The sequence below is a fragment of the Haliaeetus leucocephalus genome, unplaced genomic scaffold (assembly GCF_000737465.1).
Source record: "Haliaeetus leucocephalus isolate CR32 unplaced genomic scaffold, Haliaeetus_leucocephalus-4.0 Scaffold170, whole genome shotgun sequence".
In the NCBI taxonomy this organism is placed as follows: Eukaryota; Metazoa; Chordata; class Aves; order Accipitriformes; family Accipitridae; genus Haliaeetus; species Haliaeetus leucocephalus.
Window position 1 is genome coordinate 1,443,333 of NW_010972606.1, and position 23,173 is coordinate 1,466,505.

Consider the following 23,173-nt stretch of genomic DNA (forward strand, 5'->3'; position numbering starts at 1 on the left):
TAGCCAGGGAATTCTCTCGTAACTAACCCTGAGGATTTAAGCCTTCACCCAAAACTCAAGCAAATGAAACCTATGTCAAGGTTTGACAGTAATTGTTTTCTAATAATCGAATAGCCTAGACAGCCTTATTCATGTTAAGAAATACAAATAAATTACTTTGCATTGTCTTGTTCTGTCACTGTCCTTTTTTGACATTGGTAGAAATGGATACTAGCAGAACATGCAAACCTGCCTCTTGTGAGGTCTGCAGGCAGATGAAGTTTAAAACAAGAAGTTGTTTGTATCTAGAAGACAGTCTCCTGAGACTTACTTAGTTATTATGAATTTAAAAAATAGCTGGGGAGAGAGAAACTGAATAGTATGAGCACATATCATGGCTTGGAGCCACCTATGTCCTTCACAGCACCTTCAGTTTTTCCTTTTCACTCTCCCGTAGAGTGCTATGTGTGCTTTAGCTCAGATGAAATGCTTTACTAATCTACAATCCGCATAACTTAAATCACTAGATTGTTTGATGGGATGCAGTTTCTTTTAGTTATTTTTTTTTTAAAGAAATGTTTAGAGACGGAGCAGGCAGAGCAGTCACTTGCGTGCTCCAGGACCGAATGCAATTTTAAATGTGTCAGACCCATCAGCCAGTTACTCTTTTCCTGTATCTGAGAGTCCCAAAGTTGCTCCTGGCCAGATCCTTCTTTCAAGGTTAATATAAAATCAGGATTGTCACCAAGGTGGTGTAAAATGACGGCTCCCAGATCCAAAGACCATAGGAAAGTTTATGAATATTTGTATGCAGCATAGAAGATAAAATATCACTTATGCGAGTAGCTTCAATTCTCTGCCAGTTCCCCTAATGTGTGTATAAAGCTATGGGAGAATGAGTGGGAGGATGTGAACAGCAGAGCCAGCAACACATAGACCACACTCAGCTCTGAAAGCCTCTTACATCAAGTATGAAGTATTCACTGTATTTTCTGAGCTCCTGGCTGAGGCTGGTGCCAAATCAATAGCTTCTGCCTGAAACCAAACCCTGACAGGACAGGTTCCAGGTGGAAGGTCCTCTTCCTCTAGTGAGAAGTGGGGTGTGTGATTGACTGATTGATGGCTGGACCAGTAAAGTTGAGAGGTACTGCTTCAGATCATTTTTGCAATAGTGGGGGCACTGAAAATACTTGCATTTTCCTAAGAAAGATGAATGCTAATTTCCAAGTGCAGTTAGCCAGAGTATTATATCCCAGCCACCCAACACAGCGGGCTTGGCAACAGAAACCCCTTATTCATCATTTCTGGTCACTTCTACAGGATTTTAATGTATTCAGAGCTGAAGTGTGTGCTCTGGAGGTGGCTCAGGTACCGTCGTTGTGTAGCACCCCAGATGACTGCCATCACTGCTCCACCTGACTGCTCCGGGAACAGCACCCAGTCAAGCTGCATCGATTTTCATTGACCGGCAAGGAAGTAGCTAACTAAAAGATTGCCGCCTCTTCCACAGCAATGACTTTGCATGGCAACTTAGTTCCGCTGGAAAAAATGACAGCCATTAATAATGAAGGAATGATTCAGAGCCTCTGGAGACAAGCTTTTTTGGGGACTTCTGTCATTTTCTGACAAATGAAGTAAACAGTTGCCACATTCACCATTCCAGGGCCTCTTGCTAAGTTGGTGTTCACATAAAAGCATTATCGATCACCACAGCCCCTTCAGACCTCAGATAACAAAGCAAATGGTCTCCGCAAATGTCCAGATCTCGCTCTCACATAAAATTGTATTATACTGATCTAAGCAGACCTGCACTGATCTGTGCCTGTTGAGGTTCTGCTGGAATGCCTTCAAATCTGGTCATGCTGGGAGTGGAAGAAAAGCTTCCACTCTCTGTTCATAGAAAGAGCTTGGATACCAGGCTAACAAACAGCTTTCTGCAATAAGAAGCCCTTGGCAGATACACCAATTATTACAGGCAATAGGAATGCCCTCCTTCCCCATAAATGGAAGGACAAGGGAGGACAAAGCACAATGCACTAGATTTTGAAAAAAGCCTCACAAGATTGAAAGGAAGGATATGAGAAATGAATTGCAGGATGAGCACCAAATGAAAAGCTATTCAGTTGTCTAAATGTATTACAAACCAGAAAGAAATAGAACATAATCTAATCCCTCTGCCTGTGGAGTCTGCCAAAGAGCAGGGAAATAATTTTCATAGCTTGGCATCTGTACACTCCTATGGCTATATTATACATAGAACATAACATTATATCCAAAAAGTATGCTGAAAGGCTGCTTGGGTTACCAAGTCTAATTCTTAAAAGTTACAAAATGCCAGAATGAATGCTGCTGGTGCAATCTACATTTGGCCTTCTTGGTTGAGTGAAAGCAAGCGGAAAGTCTCAGACTTTTTAGGTGGGGCTCGTCATCTTTTTTTCTTTGGGAGAATATCAAAATAGCTGAATGATTCAGATTTTTCCAATGTGGGGGAAACACTAACAGCAACTAAAATTTGCTTCAGGTTGGCTCAGTCCTGAAGAGGTCGAATGTTTCGGGCTTTTTAATTGACTAAGAACACTTCAACATTAAGCAGTGGCACTCAGTGTTGCCATCTTGCCATAAAGGAGTGGTGGTTTGGCCCCTATTTTCATCCCCAGGCTGAGTGATCTTTTACTGGGTTACATTGCCTTTGATGCAGCACAAATTCTTCTCTGGTCTCGCTGTGAAGGGCATCACAGTGCCTGCATGAGGTCAGATGAGAGGACTGCCTTAAATGGTGGCAAATCAATTTTGTCGCAGCCATTATGTAAAATGACCATCACTGGTAGCCATCACTAATGTTTCTAAAGTAATAGCTGGCTCAGGGAAGATAGAGATCTGGTGCTTAAGAGTTTAAACAAAACCCAGGCACTGGAAATTTTCAACTTGAAAAACAGACTCTGAATTTTCAACTCAAGTGTTATTTCTACTGTAGCTGACAATTCTGCAAAGCTGGAGAGATGTGTCAAAATATGTTTGAAAATTAATACCTCAGGAAGGTTTTAGGGCTTAAACAGAACAAATGTGCAACACATGCCAGATTCATCAGAGTTAAGCAATCCCTTACCTGCAGACCTAAGAAAAGAAAAGACAACAGCAATACCTAGGATGTGTTAAGAATGAAACCAGAAGCTTCTGCCCTGGTAGGTGTGCTCTTAGTTGTTGGGAGATACATAAATGGGGCTAACTGAGGGAATTCCTTTGCTAAGTAGTCAGAAACATCTGGGATGCTTCTATCCATCGCTTGTTAAGAAACACTGTGGGACTTTGTAACAGGCCTGTAAGCCCCAGGGAGGCACAGGACAGATGGGCTTGTTTAATCTTGATGGTACTCTGTGGGGACATTTTGGAGGGGTTCCTATTTGAGGGCAGGTACCAACTGTATTAAGCTGGCGGCCCATAACTTAGCTAGCGTAGGTGTGAATGGCAACTAGAAAGGTTATTATGTGCTCTGGATTAAGCATAGATGGAGAACTGTGAACCACAGCTCCTCTGAGTCATGGATCTGGGGTGTAGCACCGGAGTGCTCAGGCAATTAAGCAGTTCCCTGTCGGTTCAAGAGAAGACTTTCTCAGCAGCATTTCTCTGCCCTGCTGCTCTTTGGGAGGACATAACCTACCCTTTTGCTATTGTAGCTTGTGAATCACTGTCCTTATTTAAGAGCATCAGGCAAAAGATAGGTCGGTTGCCATAATGAGTGGAAGAACATGCATTTGGCTGGGGTCCTCTGGAAAGATGAGGCCTACTTAGAAGTCTTCTGCGATGTGCCCTGAGCAGTGCTGGAATGTGCTATGTACTTAAACATACACAAGGCTATCAGGAGAGGAAGCTTTTGCTGGGGTGGGTTAAAGATTATACTAAGTTCAGAGTAGTTCTGCTGAACTGAAAGCCTGCTTTCTGTAACTGATGCTGGGAAATCCACAAGCACGTGAGAGATGCTGTCTGCCCACGTTGTTGCTTTGCAGGTGGGAATGAACCATTTGGATTATGAGTTTCCTTTGGATTGTGCTTACAGCAATGTATTTGCTCATACTGCAATGCATGAGCATCAGTACAATGCCATACCAAATGAGGAACAAAGACATAAGGCATGAATGGTACCAACTCAAAGTGCAGGTGGAATAGGTCCTACCTACCAGTCACTGGAAATGGGTCTGCATGTCTCCTGTCACACTATTCTCCTCCATTGCGCTTTCAGAGCAAATTGCTTGGCTGTGTTATGGAAGCTAATTATCACATAAAGGCTTAATATGCTACAGAAGCAAATGCTGTCAGCTGTCTTAGACATTGGAGCATTGTAGCAATATATTCAAGAGTAGCAATGACTGTTTACAATGCTTGAGAAGGGGTTACCAGAAAAAGTCAGGTGCACAAATTACGAAGCAGTGCAATTTTTAAGAAATTTCCATTTTAATAATTTGTTATGAGCGTTGGTAAATCTGGCTTTTAAATTGCTTGCCCCATTTCTTAAGAATCTCACCTCTTTTAGCCTGGATTAAGCTTGTGTAACTCCTGTAAGGACTGGGGGATATAAACCAAACTGCACTTCACATCACTGCTGAGAGCTGCTCACTGGCTTTAAAGGAGCTTTAGAAACTTCGGGAAGATCTTGCATTCCTGGGGGGTAGGCTGGTTTGGGCACTTGTGCGGGAGAAAGAACTGCTGGTGGATGGCAGGTACCTGCTGGCCAGATCCTTGGTTGTGCTGCTGTCCTGCAGAGGAAGAGTTGGTGGGTCAGGGGAGGTACAGGGCTACTCTCCATGCCAGAGGAACATACAGCAACTTGAAGGATTTACAGTCTACTGCTGGTTATTTCCTAGCTAAATCTGAACCCAGTACTAAGACCTCCTAATTAACAACAGCCAAGCCCCCCACTGGTGTGTAGTCACACATGAGATAAGGTTACTCACACCAGTGGAAGGTCTTTATTTGCCTCTTTAAATTACTTTTAGATTTGATTCCATGACTTCTTGTTGCTAATGTAGAGTTCAAAGACAGTTTTCAGATGAACACTGTCTCCAGCACGTGTTTCAGCTTCATACTGGTGGGTCCACTGGTTCAGACTTGTGTCTAGGGCAGTGCTCTGAGCTGGTAGCCAGAGAGCTGGGAAGCAAAGCGCAACCAGTTAGAAATTGCCTCCCAGCTCTCCCCTGCAGTGAGGGGGAGGGCCCTGTACCAGCGCTGTTTTTGGCACAGCATATGGTCTCGTTACCGATTGTCTGGTTGCTTTTTTGGTAAGTGAAGCTTGGGATCTGCTTGGATCCCAGGTCTGTCTCACAGACGGATGCAGGAGGAGACTTGGCACTTGGAGTGAGCCTGGAGAGCTGCTGCAGGCAAGGACTTGCCTTCCCCACCTCCTCCACCAGAACTGCGGGTGTTAAAACAGCAGCTGGCTTAACTTCTGTTATTAATATGGCTGCCTGGCTAACAGACCAAAGCTAAGAGAGAAAACGGGTTTCCTGTAGAGTTTCTGGAATATCTATAATTGTACAAATTAAATACATCTTTTGTCCCATCAGCTGGGTTGGGTGGGAGAGGAATGAAACCACACAGGACACAATTTTCTCTATTTTTTACTAAAGGCTGTATTTTACAATTCTCACAAAGAGCAGTGATGTGAAACCAATAGGGTTGCTAACATAAATAAATATTACTTACTGTGAATAAGGGTTTCTGAAGTAATCCTATGCTTCTGAAAGTCAAGTATTTTTCAATTAGTGGCAATGTTTTTCATTTGATAGTTCCTGAAATGGTTGATACTCCTGAACACAGTTCTGGAAAGTAAAAACATCCAGGAGAATTTCTGAGGTTTTTTTTTTTTTTAAAGGAAATCTGAAGCATTCAAAGTTCTGATTTATGAGTGCTGAATAGAGGAACAGATGAAGGTTTGAGGACATAAATTGAAAGATGATCACTGAAAAGCTGCCTGCGTCTTCCCTCACTGAAGCATTGCAGTCTGATTTTTAATGACCTGAAATGTTTCCTTCCTCCTACTAAGGTTATTTCAAAAAAATACTCAGAACACCCTGGGTCTTCCAAAGCATCTTAAAAGTGTGGATGGCCAATTACAAGTAAAACTGAAAGTGAGCTGGACTTACTAATTTGCCAGACATCTATGAAACCCTCGAGTTGCTACCAGGGTGCCTGAATCAGATGCATCACTTGAGGCTGAAATTTATCTGGCTGATGGTTGCCAAATTTTCCTGTAGGCTAATGTGCGGCAACCATTAAATAACTGATACACCTCAAGGCGAATCAATTTGCATGTTACGCCCCCCCCCCCCCGTTTTGTTATGTATACAGTTTGAACCGCCTTCAGGTGTTTTTCAAGACCTCAATGAATCATGATGCCAAAGTGAATAGGGATATCATGTAACGAACTCGGACTTCTTGTTCCACTTGAGACTCTGCTCATTTTCACGTATTTTCAGCTAACTGGAGTGACCAAATAGTTTTAATTGCATTCCTGTCATAGAGGAAGATGACTTGAGATATTTAGACACGGAGACGCCAAGAGGAACTCTTGCCAGAGGCAAGACAGTATTTTTTTGCCTGCTTCTTTAAGATCTGGGGCAGGCATGTCACTTTGGAAAGGAGATTATTGCTATGTGTAATTTAACGGCATAGATACTGTAAGTGTAAGATACCATCTCACCTAACTTTAGACATCAAAATGGTTAGATGTCTTCACTTCCAGAGAGTCACCTCAGGCTCCTTTATTGTCAACAGAAAGCAACAGGCACCTCGGCAGAGCTACTCTCCTCCTGGGCTAGGCGTCAAGTTGGGTGAGTGATGCTGCGGAGACTCCCCTTTGTCCTTACTGGCTCCAAAAGAAAGATGGGTAATCAGTTCAGGTGCAGGTGCCTAAAAGTCCCATGCCTAACTTAGGGAATGAGCAGTCCCACTGCCCCTGAAAACTGAATTATAAAAATGTGTAGCGCTAGGATGGATTTCTGTTACCATCATGTTCAGTCGCATACTGCCAGATGCAAATATATCATCTTCTATGTAAATATATCCAACTCTGTGCTATTTACAATCCAGCACCACTAAGTGGAAGTTGTTCTGGAGTCTCCATGTCCTGGTTAGAAACCTTCCCTCACGCTCATTCATGAGCAGATTTGAGTCATGTGTTTAAGACATGTAACATACTAAAAGATTTTGATGGAAAAGCTAGGGCCTGTAGGTATTTCCTCACATACAGCTACCTCTGGAAAGAAAAGCAGCTTCTGACCCTACATGTGCATGTGCAGTTCCAAAGATACTTTTTTTTCCCCCTCTCTCATGAACTTCCATTGGCTGAGTGGCAGATAAGGTACATCTCTGAGGCTCATGACCGTGGCACCCCAAGAGATGCTGCATGCTCCTGTGGATCGGGTAATAAATAGGCACTCTGGAGCAGGGCTTGATACTCTGATACTCCTTTTTTTTTTTTTTTTTTTGTACAGTGAAATCTCTTGGTACTGCTGTAGGAGCTTTTAAAAAGATCTGTGAACCTTTGAATATTTCTACATCAGTGGTAGGGACTGAATTATCTGAATGTCTCTGATTTCAGCTCATCCCAATTTCCCAAAAGCCGATGTTACCAGCTTTCAAAATCTATTCCCGCAAAGGAGCTTTGACATACCTAAGATACTCAAGTATTCTTCATGTTTGTTGAACTCTTATACAACAGTGTCAACCCATACATCTAAGATCCAAGAGAGCACAATGAAAAGTACAAGAGGCTTTACAAGAGTGGGCCTTTCTATGTAAAATTCAGGTACATGATATGAGAAAAAGGCCTCCTTTCATGCTGGCTGACAATTTGAATTTAACAGATCTGCTACAAATTGAAAGCCAGGTTTAAAAAGCAAGCAGTAAAACTTGCCACGTGTTTTATGCTGTAGCTGGCTAGGACACTGCCATTCCCTGCTTACGCAATCTCCTAATGCACCCAAAAACTTCACTAGGGATTTAAAAAAAAAAACAAAACAACAAAAGTTTGGTGTAACAGTAGTGCCTGATTCAGAAAGAAGTGTAGTTACAGACTGTATTCTTTTATTAAGTCTAGTAACTTAATTTTTTTGTAATTCCTTTGCCATATAGTGACCGATAATTTATAAATAAATGAAGGACATAATTTAAAAGGATGTTTATGCAAGCTATACTCAGTGTAGAGTATCTTTATTCAGTGGATGGTCAATTCTAAGTGTTGTGACAGGTCTTTGCAACTTACAGCTGTGGTTAAATGCAGCTTTATTGTACAGGGTGATGTATGTGGTTTGCACCTTGATGTTAATTGAGCTGTACAGAAAAGTTAGTAAGTAAAGGAGAAATGTGGCCGTATGTAAGGAACTATGTGGGTATATGTATAGTGATATGAGTGCACATGCACATCTTTATATACGTGTATATATGTATCATTTATTTATCTGGCCCACAGTTTCTGTATGTAATCTCCCACATTTTACATGTAAGTGTAGCTTAGTTTCTTTGTAAAATTCAAGAATGAACTACTGAGCTGAACAAAAGTAGGCTAACCTACATCAGGTGAATATCCTCCTCCTTTTATTATCTCTTTTTGCCCCAGCGCTCTTTGCCACCTTGGCACCAGCAAAATTCAATCTATTAAAATTGCTGCCTAGCATGTCCTGAAGTCCAGCAGAGGATAAAAACACATTCATGGAAATTGAACTGTTGAAATGTGCTGAAAGGCGGGGAAGGGGTTAGCCAAACATTAGATTTGAGTGTTTTGGTACCAAGGTGCTGACTTCTTTCAAGGCCCATGGAAGTCAACAAAACTGAAAGCCACTGAGATTTCAGGGGATTTATGTTAGAAGCAGGAGAATTTTTTCCAGATTCGATTTGAAAGAAGGCAGCAAAGTTGGTTTCCAAAGCAGATCGGATTAATATATTGCTTGAACCGGATCCCAGCTGCATCCCCTGCAGTTCCTAGCAACACTATGCAGTACTGCAGGCTCTCCATTCCCCTGGTAGCAAGGTGGGTGCTGCAGGGGCAGAGGGGGCAGAAGGGTGGCCCTGAAGAGGAAGGTGGCCAGTTCCTGTGCCCTATCCAACAACTGCCCAGCAGCAAGGTAGGCGGTGAGCCCCCGTGGACACTGGAACTGCTCCTCAGTCACCACCTAGCCTCTTAATTTCATTTGACTTACTAAGTTCCTCCCCTTTCTTTCTCCTGTTTCCATTTTTCTCTCCTGTGTATTAAAAACCTTCTGTAATAACTGCTGCTTCCTCCAGGAGAGCTGAAACAAGATGCACGAGCTGCTTCCCTTCGTCTCGCCAGAGGCTGAACTTGCTCCAACTGCAGAACGGTCCATTTGGGAGGGAGGACTCTGTTTCAGCACTTGCAGTTTGATCCCCAAACCTGTGGTTTAGCCCAGAATTGTATATTTACTCCCAGTTAAATCAGCTTTTTTATTTACCGCCACACAACACAGGAAATTCTTTCATTTCTGGAAATAAAATGCATATTAAGGGCATATGGAAAAAACTGTATTTCTTGAAATAGTTATCTCTTTTACCAAACAGCCTTCTTTTCTACTTTCACTTCTCAGTATTAAGAGGGCTAGTCTTCTGAGTCAGAGCTCGGTAATTACTGTGTTGAGAGCTAGATTTCAATGTAGGATGAAACAGTCATTGTGTTTCCTGTAACTGTTCTGTGTATGATTTTTTTTTTCTCCTCCAACTGAATTTGTGTGGCTTTTCTAGCAGTATGAAATCTAAAACTATTTCTTTTAAAATAAATTTCTGGAGATACTTCAAAAAAGAGCATGGAACAGCTTTTTAACAGTAACCAAATTATCAACAATTAAAAAAACCAGAAGTTAAAGCTGTTGCATTTAATCTGGTTACTGTTTGGCTTCCTGTTGTAGATCCAGGGTATGTTTGGTTGCACATAACCATCCAAGCAATAAATAATTTTTAACTTTGTTTATTTGTAGTTAGGAGCAGAAGGGTAACACCCACAACACGATCGCTGGAAACAGCACTACATGCTGTAAGAGATGTTAGAAAGGCAATTTTATGCAGAAATATTTCTCCCTTCTTTCCTCCCTGCCTTTCCCATGTAAAAAGCCATAGGAGAAGTTGAGGTGTGTTGAGATGTGGAAAGAGAAGAGGCCAAGGACCCTGGACAATTTTAGCAGAGTGCAAGGGGCAAGAAAATAATTTCTCTTTCGTGGTTATCATCTGAGCTGTATTGCTGGCTTCACAAAGAAACATACCTTGACGCCAGTGGTTGAACTGTGACTGGCTTATTATTTTTAAATTGTCTCACAGCTGCATCTAGATACTGGTCTGCTGGGGTGTAAAAAGTCCTTTGGCTGCAAAAGGATCTTTGTGCATGGATCAATGACAGCGTATGACGCCTGCTGAGTAGCATTTCTTGAGTCTCGGAGAAAGAAAAACAGTGCTTGCTTAGTGTCATTAGGCTGAGGTACTCTATTCAGTACGGCTTGGTTTGAATGATAATTTATGAAGCATGGAAATTTTTGTTTTGAACAATTACGACTGCCAGCTGGTGGGTTATTCTCTGTTTGTTCTAAGTTATTCTTCTTTATTTATTCGTTTGCACGTGTGTGCATGTTTTGTTCTGTGAATCTATTGTATGCTCATTTTTTCATGATGCATATTTAGGCTTCTTGCAGTTGCCCAGTGATGACTGCAGTGTTCAGGTGTGCACCTTAATATTACACCGTAATAACTCAGAATAATTCAACAACAGCTATCACATGCACGCGCTGTAACAGAGAATCCTGCTGTGCTGTGTCAATGTTCTTGTGTCCACTATAATCTTACAGCACTTCCAAATAAAAAGTTGGAAGCCAGTTACTTACACACAAAAATAATCTTCACCTCTTCAGCTCTGTTACCACCACTGGCTTTCTGTGCCCACAGAACGTGAGAGGCGAGGATTTGGCAGGTGGTGCCGAGATGAGACTTTGCCCAGAGATTTCCATTCTTTGGTGTGATTATGCAATCACCACGTAGTCCCACTGGCATCAGCAGCTATTATGCAGCAGCTGCATAATTGGGCATTTATTGGAAGAGGTGGGGAGGAAGAAGACCATGTTTGTCCCCTGTGTTCCCTAATGGTAGAGGATGAAACAATTGGAAAAAGCATTGTGTGATTTTTGATGTGCAGCTGTTGGCCCATGTTTTCTGACTGCGCTGTAAGTCCGACAAGAATGCGATGATGCTAGGAAAATGCTTGGGGAAGAGTGGCTGGAAAGCTGCCTGGTGGAAAAGGAACTGGGGGTGTTGGTCAAGAGCTGGCTGAATACGAGCCAGCAGTGTGCCCAGGTGGCCAAGAAGGCCAACGGCATCCTGGCCTGTATCAGAAATAGTGTAGCCAGCAGGACTAGGGAAGTGACTGTCCCCTGTACTCAGCACTGGTGAGGCCGCACCTCGAGTCCTGTGTTCAGTTTTGGGCTCCTCACTGCAGGAAAGACATTGAGGTGCTGGAGCGTGTCCAGAGAAGGGCAATGAAGCCGGTGAAGCTTCTAGAGCACAAGTCTTATGAGAAGCAGCTGAGGAAACTGGGGCTGTTTAGGCTGGAGAAAAGGAGGCTCAGGGGAGACCTTATTGCTCTCTACAACTACCTGAAGGGAGGTTGTAGCGAGGTGGGTGTCAGTCTCTTCCCCCAAGTAACAAGTGACAGGACAAGAGAAAATGGCCTCAAGTTGCGCCAGGGGAGGTTTAGATAGGACATTATGAAAAATTTTTTCAGCAAAAGACTTGTCAAGCATTGGAACAGGCTGCCCAGGGAAGTGGTTGAGTCACATCCCTGGAGGTATTTAAAAGACGTGTGGACGCGGCACCTGGGGAGATGGTTTAGTGGTGGACTTGGCAGTGCTAAATGTACGGTTAGACTTAATGATCTTACAGGCCTTTTCCAACCTAAACAATTCTATGATTCTATGAAAACTGATGTTGGTGTGAGTCTTCTGGGAATGCAGCCTCACACATTTCCCAGATAAATCAGATTTTAAAGAGCCATTCTCCTTAGGGTCCTCAGTTTGGCCTCCTGTACAGACCTATCTTCCCATCCAGTGACTCCTCCTTGTATACCATGAGCCCCCTTGCCAGTTTTCAAATCACAAAAGTAATGGGTATTCTGCTGCATCTCAAGACATTTCCTTGGTGAACTGCCAACTTTGAAAAGAAATGTACACTTAGGTGAGACGAATCCCACTGTCAAACTTCAGCTGGTTAAATGTTAGCAACTTGTATAAGCTCATCTTCCAGCATAATGTCAAAAAATGAATGAAGAGAAGCTTCCAAGTGATTCAATCCATCCCAAGAGAGGTGGGATGAATAGCCCTCTGGAAATGGCTCTTTCAATGTGTTAGTGAGGATGCCTGAATAACTAGTAGAGGCTCGACTTGTAGATCACTAAATTGACTGAGGTTAATCCTGCTCCTTATCGCCAGTCAAGATTTGTATAAATTGATCTCCCAGGTATTGGATCTTTTTCTGTCTTTCTTTGCTACAGTCCTCTGCTATCTGAAATCTCCTTGCCATGAAGAATTTACAGACTGGGACCAAATTGCCTTTTAATATTCTTTTAGCCTGGAGCTTCTTAAACTTCTTACAGTTTGACAGACTTTCCAAAAGTCAGATAAGCTCTGCAGCTCTTGCTGAATGCTTTCCCATCTGCCGTTACAATTTTTTTCTGCTACATGCCCTAGTGAAGGTTATGTTTTCCTCTAGCAGTCTCACCACTGCTAGTGAGATAACAGCTCCCTACTTCTAATTGGTATCTCATCTCTTCTTTCTATACTCAAGAATTTCATTAGCTTGCTTTGCCATCATACTGTATAGGAAACTGATGGTGAGTAGTTACTTATTGTATTACTGGCTATTTCAAATGGTTCCAGGATACTCTATATCAGCAATGCCTACAACAGAACAGTAGAGTGTGAGTTGTGCCATTACCTGAACCTTATGTCCGTGTTTCTACTACATAACATAAAATGTGCAATCTTAGCATTGTGAGGTAGGAAGGTTGTTGCCCAGGTAGGGGTGCTAAGTTTCAGATACCAAAGCAGAGTGTGGTATAAAAAGTCTTCAAGAGCTAGATTACAGCCTGTTGTATATCTGATCTTTGTAATGCATTTGCAAATTTTTACAGAACTATGGGAGAGACATCTGTAGAAACTGGATGCAGCACCAAAAGTTTGTGAATTCTTTAGTGACACCTTCATCTTCTCTTAGACAGTCTACTAGAACCTTGCCAAAGCACTACATTACATGCTGCACTGTGCAAACGAATCTACTCGTGTGCTTCCATGTGGTCTCCTCATACTATGTCAGGTAAGGTGCAAAACTCAACTAGAAGAATCAGTGTTTGCATATGTTGAACCTGGGACTGTTGGAAACCTACAGACCTCCACAGTCCCAGGATTACTGCCTCCTAAATATAAAGGAATATGAAGGAGGTATGATCCTCTGGAAGCTGCAGGATGATACTGGAAGTGGGGGACAATTTCACGCTCTTACAGTATCACAAAATTTTACACAAATTACAATAATGGAAGTATCATCAAATACTTTCAGTGTGGCCCTCAGTAACCAGATAAGCTTTCCTGTCTCATCTGTCAAATGGAAGTAAGAAAACTTTACTAGCTCACATAAGCACTGCGTGGATAAATACATCACAGCCTATTAAGTACTCATTTACTTCTATAGTATATAGGAGCAGCGCTAACTCCAGCTACAGCCAGTGGTCATGAGAACTGCCTTTAACAAAGGTAGGGAAATGCCAGCCAATGCCCTAGCTAATTTTTACTAATTTTGTTTTTTAAATATTCTAGCCTATATTTGCAGGTGAAATTTATTAGTGTAACAAACTAATTGAAGATTAAGACTTAAAATGGGAAGATGTAGATTACTTTCATCGCTATCCTAATGCTTAACAAGCTCTTTTTTCTGTTATCTCACTTGTCTCTAACTCCTCCAAAACTTGTCCCTTACAGCCAGCATCATCTTGTGGACCTAAGTATGGCTATTGGACTGCTTCAGGGATGTTTACTTTTTCTTTATGTATTCCCAGGGAAAAGACAGGAAGAGGCAACCTGAGCAAGAGTTGGCAAATGCCAAACCAAGTTTATTTTTTTTTCAATAGCAACACAGTTAGGTTGTATTTTTAACACATCCACAAAAATGCATCCACATTTTTGTCTTTGTTTAGTCATTCATGCAACCGGTGGGGCTCTTTTTATTTGGGACACCATTTTTTGTTGTGAGCACTGAGAAGCTTCAGTGACTAGTAAAAAAAAAAAAAAAAAGGTCAACTCCCAGCCCCTCATGTAATTTTCTTTAAAATGTCTTAAAATGCAAATCAAGCAGGTATTTTTCTAGTTCATTTCAGTTGTTAACTTCAGCAGCATAAGAGAAGTTTGGGAGGTTTTTGGTGATCGAAAAGGGTGAACTCTGGCTGCTTTCCAATCACAATTTTAGAACTTTTTAGGTGAAACTGATAAAAGGTGCAGGGTTCAGCAGCTCCCTGTGACTCATCATTTTCCAGAGATGAGAAGTTGGGAATGCAATAGAAAATAACCTGCCTCCCTCATCTGTGTGACTGATTAAAATCTGTATCACTAATCAACGCAGAATATAGTTAATGACTGTTTAATTAATTTACTGTAATTTTTGATGAAGCTCACTGCAATTACTTTTCCACATGCTGCTACATGATAGTAATGATTTTCAACAGAAAGAAGGCAGCTTGTGTAGTGTGTGTCAGCTCTCAGAGCAGCATCACTTTAATAACTGCAAGGACTTGCTCTAATACAGAATTGAGCTCAGAGATATGATTAGCTACTTACACACACAATTCCCGTAACTATGAAGGCTCCTTTGTGCATAGACTACTCAACTAGTACTAGAGCACCAGTCCTTCAGAAAGAAAAACTGTAGCTGGACCTCGTGCCCTTTTAGGTTTGAGCTCAACAGTCATTGTTCTGCCAGGTGATCGCATGAACCGCTGTGCAAACACTTTTCCATTGGTGCTTTTAACACTTACTGTAAATGGTTACGTCTCCACAATTGTTCCACCTTTGAGATTCTTTAGAGCCTAAGTAAAGGTTACCAATATATACAAACACCAGGAAACAGATTACCCTATTGGGAAGTAAAGTGAGGTAGCTTATTTATTTCACACATAACCACTTTTTACAGTTATTTTTACCCTCCTGTATTTTATGATGGGTGCCCAGTTTCCACCATTTATTCTTTTGATGCTGCTCTTTGGGGGCTGCATAGTGTTGTGCTGATTAAACTCATTTCTCTGATGTTTAAAGTAACGCGTCTCACTTGTTCTGTTTTGGGATCACGTTATCACCTGACATGGGACTAACATCGCAGCATTTCCTATTGTGTTCCAGTGACATTTGTCATATTCTTGCCATTTAATGTGTTAAACTGGTTTTATCTCTTTAGCATTTCTGGTTTCCAAGAAACTTTTTATAGTGGATTTTGAAGTCTTTTCAGAGGCATGTTTTTCCTGCAGTTAATAGATTTTCTTCACAATTATGGTTGTAGATATCTGTGTATATGTATTTATGACAGTGTTGAGCATGCAACTTCTCCAAAACCTCTTAAGTTCTTGAAAATTGTTTGCTGATTGACATCAGCGTTCTCTCATGACTTTAATAAACAGTAAAATGACTCTAATGTTTCTCAAATTTCAATGCTTTTTAACCTGTTTTGCTTTTGAGATGTGAAACAGCCATATATCAGGTATCTTCCTAATGATGAACAAACTGACTGTGTCTAATTGCTGTCCTTTTCTTGAACCGTGCAGTGAAACATCATTAAAAAACCAAGGTCATACAAACAGGTTTTATCGCTTTTCTGATGAAATGCCTCATTGCTTGCTGCAGTTGTCTTCGTCATGATCTAATCAGAGAACAGTAACAATAAAAGTAATGATGTGGTAGATCTTGACCTCAGCTCTCACTGCAAATAATTGTCTGACATTGTTACCATTTATGGTCATGCATTCAGCATTATCACATAAGCTTTATGATGATTTCATTACTGTCTGGTATTCCATAGTATGCCATTATTTCATGTAGAAATTTTAGCATACTCTAAAAGATTCTCTGCAACCCCATAAAAAGATTATTTATTACATATGGCTTTTTGTTTAATAATAACTCTGAGAATAATAAATTGGTCTGTACATGATCTTCAGCTCTACTACCTGCTTGTTTCTCCTTGTCCTTAACTCCTAACAGGGAGTTACCTGTTTCTTGATATCCAAAATGCACTTTGGGAATTGATTTCCCAAGACATTGAAAGCAATGGGATTTTACTTCAGAGACTTTTTTTTCCTTCTCCTTCATTCTCACTTCTGTTAAAAGCACTGACTGTACATAGATAGTTGTTTTGTAGGTGGTTTTAGTAGTTCTCTGGGGTGTAGCCTACTTAAGGTGGACAGTATTCCGTCCATAATTTTCTCCCCCCCCCCCCTTTTTTTTTTTGAAAAGTGCTTTCTTTCAGTTCAGAACTCTGGGTTATGCCAAATCTCCTTAGAAATCCTGCTGCAACTTTGCATAAAGACAGGAAGGCTTGCCTGTTTAGATCATTAACTCCAGCTCCTTAATACCTCCCTTTTTATTTCTTCTACCACTTGCATTATCTTTGACCAATGCTGTTTATTCTCCCTGTTGTTTGCTTGTCCATCTGCCTTATTTAGTCTCTAGAAAACTAAAACCAATTAGTTGAATTTTACCAACGTAATAGAAGTTTTGGTCCCTGCCAGTTAAAGCTTAATACAACTGAAACTGCATAATTCAATAGAACATGGGAGCTACTCACTGCTTCATACCTCCTTGCTGTTGCTACTCAGATCCAGCTACTCTTAAAAGCACGTCAGAGACAACTAGGCTGATTTTCAGTTACATTTGTATTTACAGATCTAAATCAGGAGTGATTGTGAGCGCCTGACTTAGCTTTTTAAATGCCAACGTGAAAGTGAAATCAGCCAGCCTGGACACCTTTGATGTGCTATTGAGAGAAATGGCCAGACTGCATCAATGTGTGTGGGTACGAAGCTCAGCTGTTGCGCTCAGCTGTACTTGCAAAGTGGCTGGGGCTGTTTTAAAGTTTCTCTGTGACACTTCAGAATCTAAATGACGACCTTTAGAATAACCTTGCTATTTTATTTTTCAGTGCATATATAAAATATGTAAAATGTGCATGTGCTATTACAATTAATGTTGAACATCTGGCACCTAAGAGGATATAAAGGGTAGGAGTTTGTAACTGCTAAAATAACTACAGAGTCTTTTACAATTAAGTGGTTTCTATTGTGACAGAGAAGATAGAATTGGTTGATAAAACTTGGGATGTCACACTCATTCCTGTGTGAGATGCTATAGTGTTGTGACATTATGCAGTGCAATTGTGGGCTTAATCAGAGCTTTCTGATTCCACACGAATTTTATGCTGCTATCTGCTACTTCAGTAGTGTTATTCCGGATTTGTTATAATGTAGATGAGGTAATGATCTTGCTGCAAAAAATTCTACTCAAAATACATGTGAAAATTTAAATACGGAAAATGTTCAGAACTGGTTTCCAGTATCTTTACTAGCTTTCATTTCTCAGGGTGCAGAGTTCATTTAGCAGTACTCTTCAGACAACCTTTTAACTACTTACTTTTGTTCTAATTGCTATTTTCTGACAATTCATTACCACATTTAAGTTAAGTTAAATCACTGCAACTGTACAGTCCATTTAAAAGAAAGACTTTCCTGAAGCTGATGCATGTGACAGTCCCAGTTTGATGGAAAGGCTGAGAAACAGCTAAAACAGGGAATATCAATCAGCCCATATCCAATGAATCTGCAGTTAACAAGAATGTAGAGAAATAAATGTTGCAATATGGGGTCTATACTTTACAGAGCGAAAGGAAAAGGAGAATAAGGCATGAAATGAACAATATATATCACATATGTATCAACAAAAGATGCAGTGTCTATCAATATACACAAAGATTGCCTATATTCAGATTGCGGTGGACAGAAACCTTGCATATTGGCTTAAGTTCACATGCTAATAGTGAATTTCTAAATACAAGGAAGCAAGCAAGCATTCAGTAACTTAAGTATTACTTAAATGCAAATGATAAAAATGAAAAATAAATCTTCCCTTTTATTTGCATGATTATAGTAGTGAGGCAAGTAAACAAGACCCAGAGCACTGCAGATTTTGAGGTGTTTGGTTCCAAGCCCACTGCCTGTTTGTGCTGTTGTCTCCTGCCCCCACATCAAATACGAGGCCCGGCAGAAGGGATATGCAGTGCAAAATGAGTTTCAGCATCTGGCTCTTCTAGGAGCAGAAAGTGATTTCCTTAGCCGTGCTTTTGTTTTTAAGCAATTTCTATTTTTACAGTTACGCAGTTCCTAGCAAATAGACAAGAATATTTAGAAGAAAATATATTCAACAATATCTGTTATTCTAACCCAATTTATTTAAGGGAATGGAGGCACACATGTAACGGTGGATGTTGCCCAACACACCTAACATCTGTTACCAGACAGGTTCTCCAGATGATGTTAATTCCCAGACAGTTATTTCATAAAAGCACTGTATGAGTATTCAACTTTATTTCTTGCCATCTTTTTAAAAAAACTACTGGTGCTCTGGTTTGCCATATTTAGTCTGAGTGTAATATAAAAATCTAGATAGGGGGCTGTAAATAAAAACTATGCTTTGCCCTGTGATGCAAATTTTTTCATCTTTAAAACAGTATCATTGTATTCCTGTTTAATGTAGCAATTTTGCAAATGTGAATTTGAGATCTTTCATATCTTCACTTTACTTAAAATGGAAGGAGGCAGACTTTGTTGCCTTTGTTACTGTAAATATCTTGTATCAAGAACAGCCTCTGCACAAAACCCTCCCACCAACCCAGCACCTAATGTCTTTGGTGGACTGTGGCCATGTTCACACCGCACAGCTGACCCACTTCAGTGCCAAAGTCCCAAGCTAGGCGACACAGGCAAGACTGCATGCGCAGCTCTTAAATTGCTGCAGCAGAACACCTACTGAACGTATTTCGCTCCAGTGATAGTCTGTATCCTGTTTCAAAATTTGGTATCAAAGGGAATTCTTTCACATAGTCTTTTTAGCCACCAGCAAAGTATTTACTCCCTGTGTTTTTTGCACAGTTGCTGTGGACATGCTGGCTTCTAAACTCTGCCAATATTTTTATAGGCTTTTTTCTCTCTTTGTTTATAAGTAAGTGCTTTGGTAGTCTTTTGAAGAGGTGTCAAGTACCAGGTGAATAGCAGCAGGCTAAAAACTACTCTATTTGTTGTCTAAAAGACAATGTGACCCAGAGGAATTCACAGCAAAAGCAGATTGCAGCATCTAATAAGGGGAAGTAAAATAGACTTGCCTTTGTCTAACCCATTCCAACAGCATAAAGGAAATAATAAGCACAGGTTTACCCTGCTGGGCTGATACTTTTCCTGATTCTGGACAACCAGCAGGTTTCCGAAACCATGAGCCATGTAGCATAACATATCTGATCCCAGAGCAGGCATTGGCTCTGCGTGCTGTTGTGCAGAAAGGCAGGGAATAGAGAGGCAAAAGTTAGACTTCAAGACAGTATTCCCTGTGATCTGCATCCTTGATGGAGGTATGGAAGGAGTTTAACATCATCAGAGCAAGGCAGAGAGATCATGTTCATCTGTTCCCCTCACATCTGGAACGTAGCACAGCCATGGAGAAACTGGAGAGACTGCCAGGCTGCCCTGGCCCACACTTCCTTTTACGTGATCTTCCTTGCTAGTCTGACCTTTTTTAGTCATTATTAACTCACAATATTCCTGTGGGTGTGAGAACAAGTTTTTTCAGTAACCAGGATTTTGATGCCTCAACTTACAATACTTCATTTTATTGCCTCCCTGGCTTGTACTTTGTGGAGCAGTAGTAACAATTTGCCTGCTGCTTGTTGCTGTTTGATCTCCAGCTGTTAAAAGCTTGCTCAGGCTAACCAGACTGCAGATTCTTACATGGACCAGCGAGCACGGAAGGGCCCAGCTCACGCACCTCAGCCGTGACCTGGAGGAACCACCGTGAGGCAAGCCACAACCGTTTAATCTCGTTCACTTGCAGTCTCTGACGGTGTTTGGGTTGCGGAAGGTACATCCACCAGGACCTTCAGACCACACAGGCCTTTGGACAGCCCTCAGATGGTTTCCATACTAAAGAAGAAATCAACATTAGTTGGGCCGCAAAATCCATACACTACTTGATGAAGCAACATTATTCTAAATTGGGCTCGATGTTTCTGAGATTAATGATTTTCCTTCCCGTCCTTGCACAACACTGCAAGCCCTCTGCGGAGCAGCCAGCAGCATGTATAATGGATTCCAGACTTCTTTAGTTATAATAATATTATGGCTATACATGGTCCTCTTTGTCTCAAGTAAATAATAAAGTGATCTGCTATGACAAAATGTTTAAACATCTTGGGGATGGTTCTACTATGACTTGCTTGATTTTTCTCTCTGACATGTTTCAGTCATTGGTTTCACTGCCAATTCATAGCATTTAAACTAGAACAAGAAAAGAAATTATAAAATAAAAAGCACTTACATATTTTTTTTAATCCAGGAAGATCCCAAACTGCTTTACAAACTATAGGTTAATCCTGCCATCTTTTTGGGACAATTTCTTACACTGTCAGTTCTCGGCAATACGGATACCTAAAGTCTTCAGTGCTGCTGAGGTTCTTGATGTGCAAGAATCACTCTCCTATTATTATCATGTGTCTTCTAGAATGGGCGTGGTTTTTTTAACGGTGTTAGGATAAATGTAGTACAGGAAGCTAACAACTTCAACAACATCTGTCATCATGAAAAGCTGCAAACTCTTTTGGAAAATGTCTTTAACCGTATTTAAATTTTTATGCCCTGGGATATATGCATATCTCACAGGATTAAAAAAATCTATTTTGTATTTTCAAAAAGCTCATATGTAAACAGGAACTGTTCTTATGGTACGATATATGTGTATATATCTATATACACACACATAAGCGTGTGTGTGAGGTGCTGAAGAAAAATGCTTATTTTCTCTATGAAGGGAAATGCTGGGATAAGTTTAGGACACATTAAAAATGCCAACATAAACTGAAAAGTTACCAATGCATCTAAGAGGTTGGTGTCATCACCTAGAATAATGGAAATTCAGGTGTAAAATACAAAAAGGTATTAATGGATTAGGCAATTTTAAAACCAGTGATGGAAATTGTAAATCCAGTAACTCCATTGCACTTCTTCACTGATAGTATGATTACATTTTGAGAAGACAGTACTGCGGTCATTCATCAAACATAGACTACAGCAGAACCGGACTCTGAAACGAAACTTAATTTTTATATGGCAAAATTACCATATTTTCATGTATATAACCTGCAGATTATCTAACAGAGAAATAAATAACCAGGCAACCTCCTCCTACTCCCCACTATCTTAGCAATTGCTGTAGTACGCAAGTCATTTTCTGAGGGAGCTGTTTACTCAAAAACCTCTTTCACATGCTAAACACGCTGCCTGTGATCACCAGTGCCTACTAGCTTTTTCTTGGTATTTTTTATGTATCCAACTCCGAGTCATCTACGTGCTTGGTTAAGGGGTTGTGAGTTTCAGAAGTTGCAGGTTATAAGTTTGAAAATATGGCATCTCTTGCAAGTGTTTTACATGCTGAAATATAAGGGATAAAATTAGTTTTGCTAAGGAAACATCTACTTTTTTCTTCCATTGAGCAATGAAAGGATTAGGGAAAAGAAGAATCAATTTTATGGGAACTGAGGAGAGCACAGACGGACAGTTCACTGGGGAAGGGGTGAGGGTTACTGGAGTGACTTATCAATGCTCATCTCCTGCAAACACAGGAAAAGGAGCATATGGGATATGCTCACCTGATCCTAACATACATTCCCCGCTTAATGCTTCAAATAAAGCAAAGAAACAGAACAACAGAAGTCAGTAAATGGAAAGTGACCAAGAATCCTTCAAGAATTATTGAATAGTTTCCTTTCGTTTGTAATGCTATGTGGGTATATGTAATGCCAAGTGGTATTAACCAGGCTAGTATTTTTTACATATACATATATTCATGCAGTTGTTACATTTTTATATATACACACACGTACACGCACACACATATTAAGCTAGAATACAACTGTTGTACTACAAACGTTGGCCTTAACCTGTATGGCAATTCTGACTGAAGACTGAGAAATCAATGTGCAAAAAAAAAGCTGAAGCAATTAGAAGAAAAATGGAGAGAAGAGGAAGAAGTGGAAAGAAGGGTGCTTACAACTAAGCACAAGCAAGTGTCTATCTTAAGTAGCATGGTTAGACTCTTCTGTTTGGACAAGGCCTGCTAGAATGGTCCTTAAGTCTGACCTGCACTGGATACAGCCAGTACCAGGTACTATGCCGAACAACCTCCTCTTTCACTGATCCTTTTCCTTGGGTCAAACTATCACTACCTTTTTTATTACAAAGAATCTTCAACCCTATTTGCTCTAGATTTACACTTAAAACTAAAGGGCAAGTTAAGAAATAAAAGGACTACTGCACTGCTATCATCATCCCATCTGCAACACAGTGCTACCCAGAGGTTTCAGACCAAGATGAATATTGTGGCTTTACATGCTCTAGAGCCTTCAGGAACCACTATCACCTTTTTCACCCTACTCATTCTTAGATCACTTATTTTGCCAAAACTCAGCACTCAGCCTTCTGGAACACTTCTAAAATACACTGGTGACACTGTACCCTCTCTGCCCCCTTCCATATCTTCATGCTTTCTTGCCAACACAAAAGTCCCCACCTTTCTTGACATGTTATTCAGAGCATCATTTTATTCAGCTGTCTTCTTTGCTTCTGTTTTCTTTGGTACGAACAGTCCAAAATCATTCAATGTAATTTTGTCCTATGGCTATCAGTATTTAGTTTCTTCTATTTATATTGCATGTTCTGCCTGCTCCTGAAGTATGTGTCTCCCATTTGGTCTGGGTTTTTTGGGGGGGCTTTGTTTTGTTTTTGTAGCATTTAACTTTACAGTAGCCTATTTGTATCACCCTGTCAAATGAGATCAAGCTATGCTTTTTTGGCTATGCATAT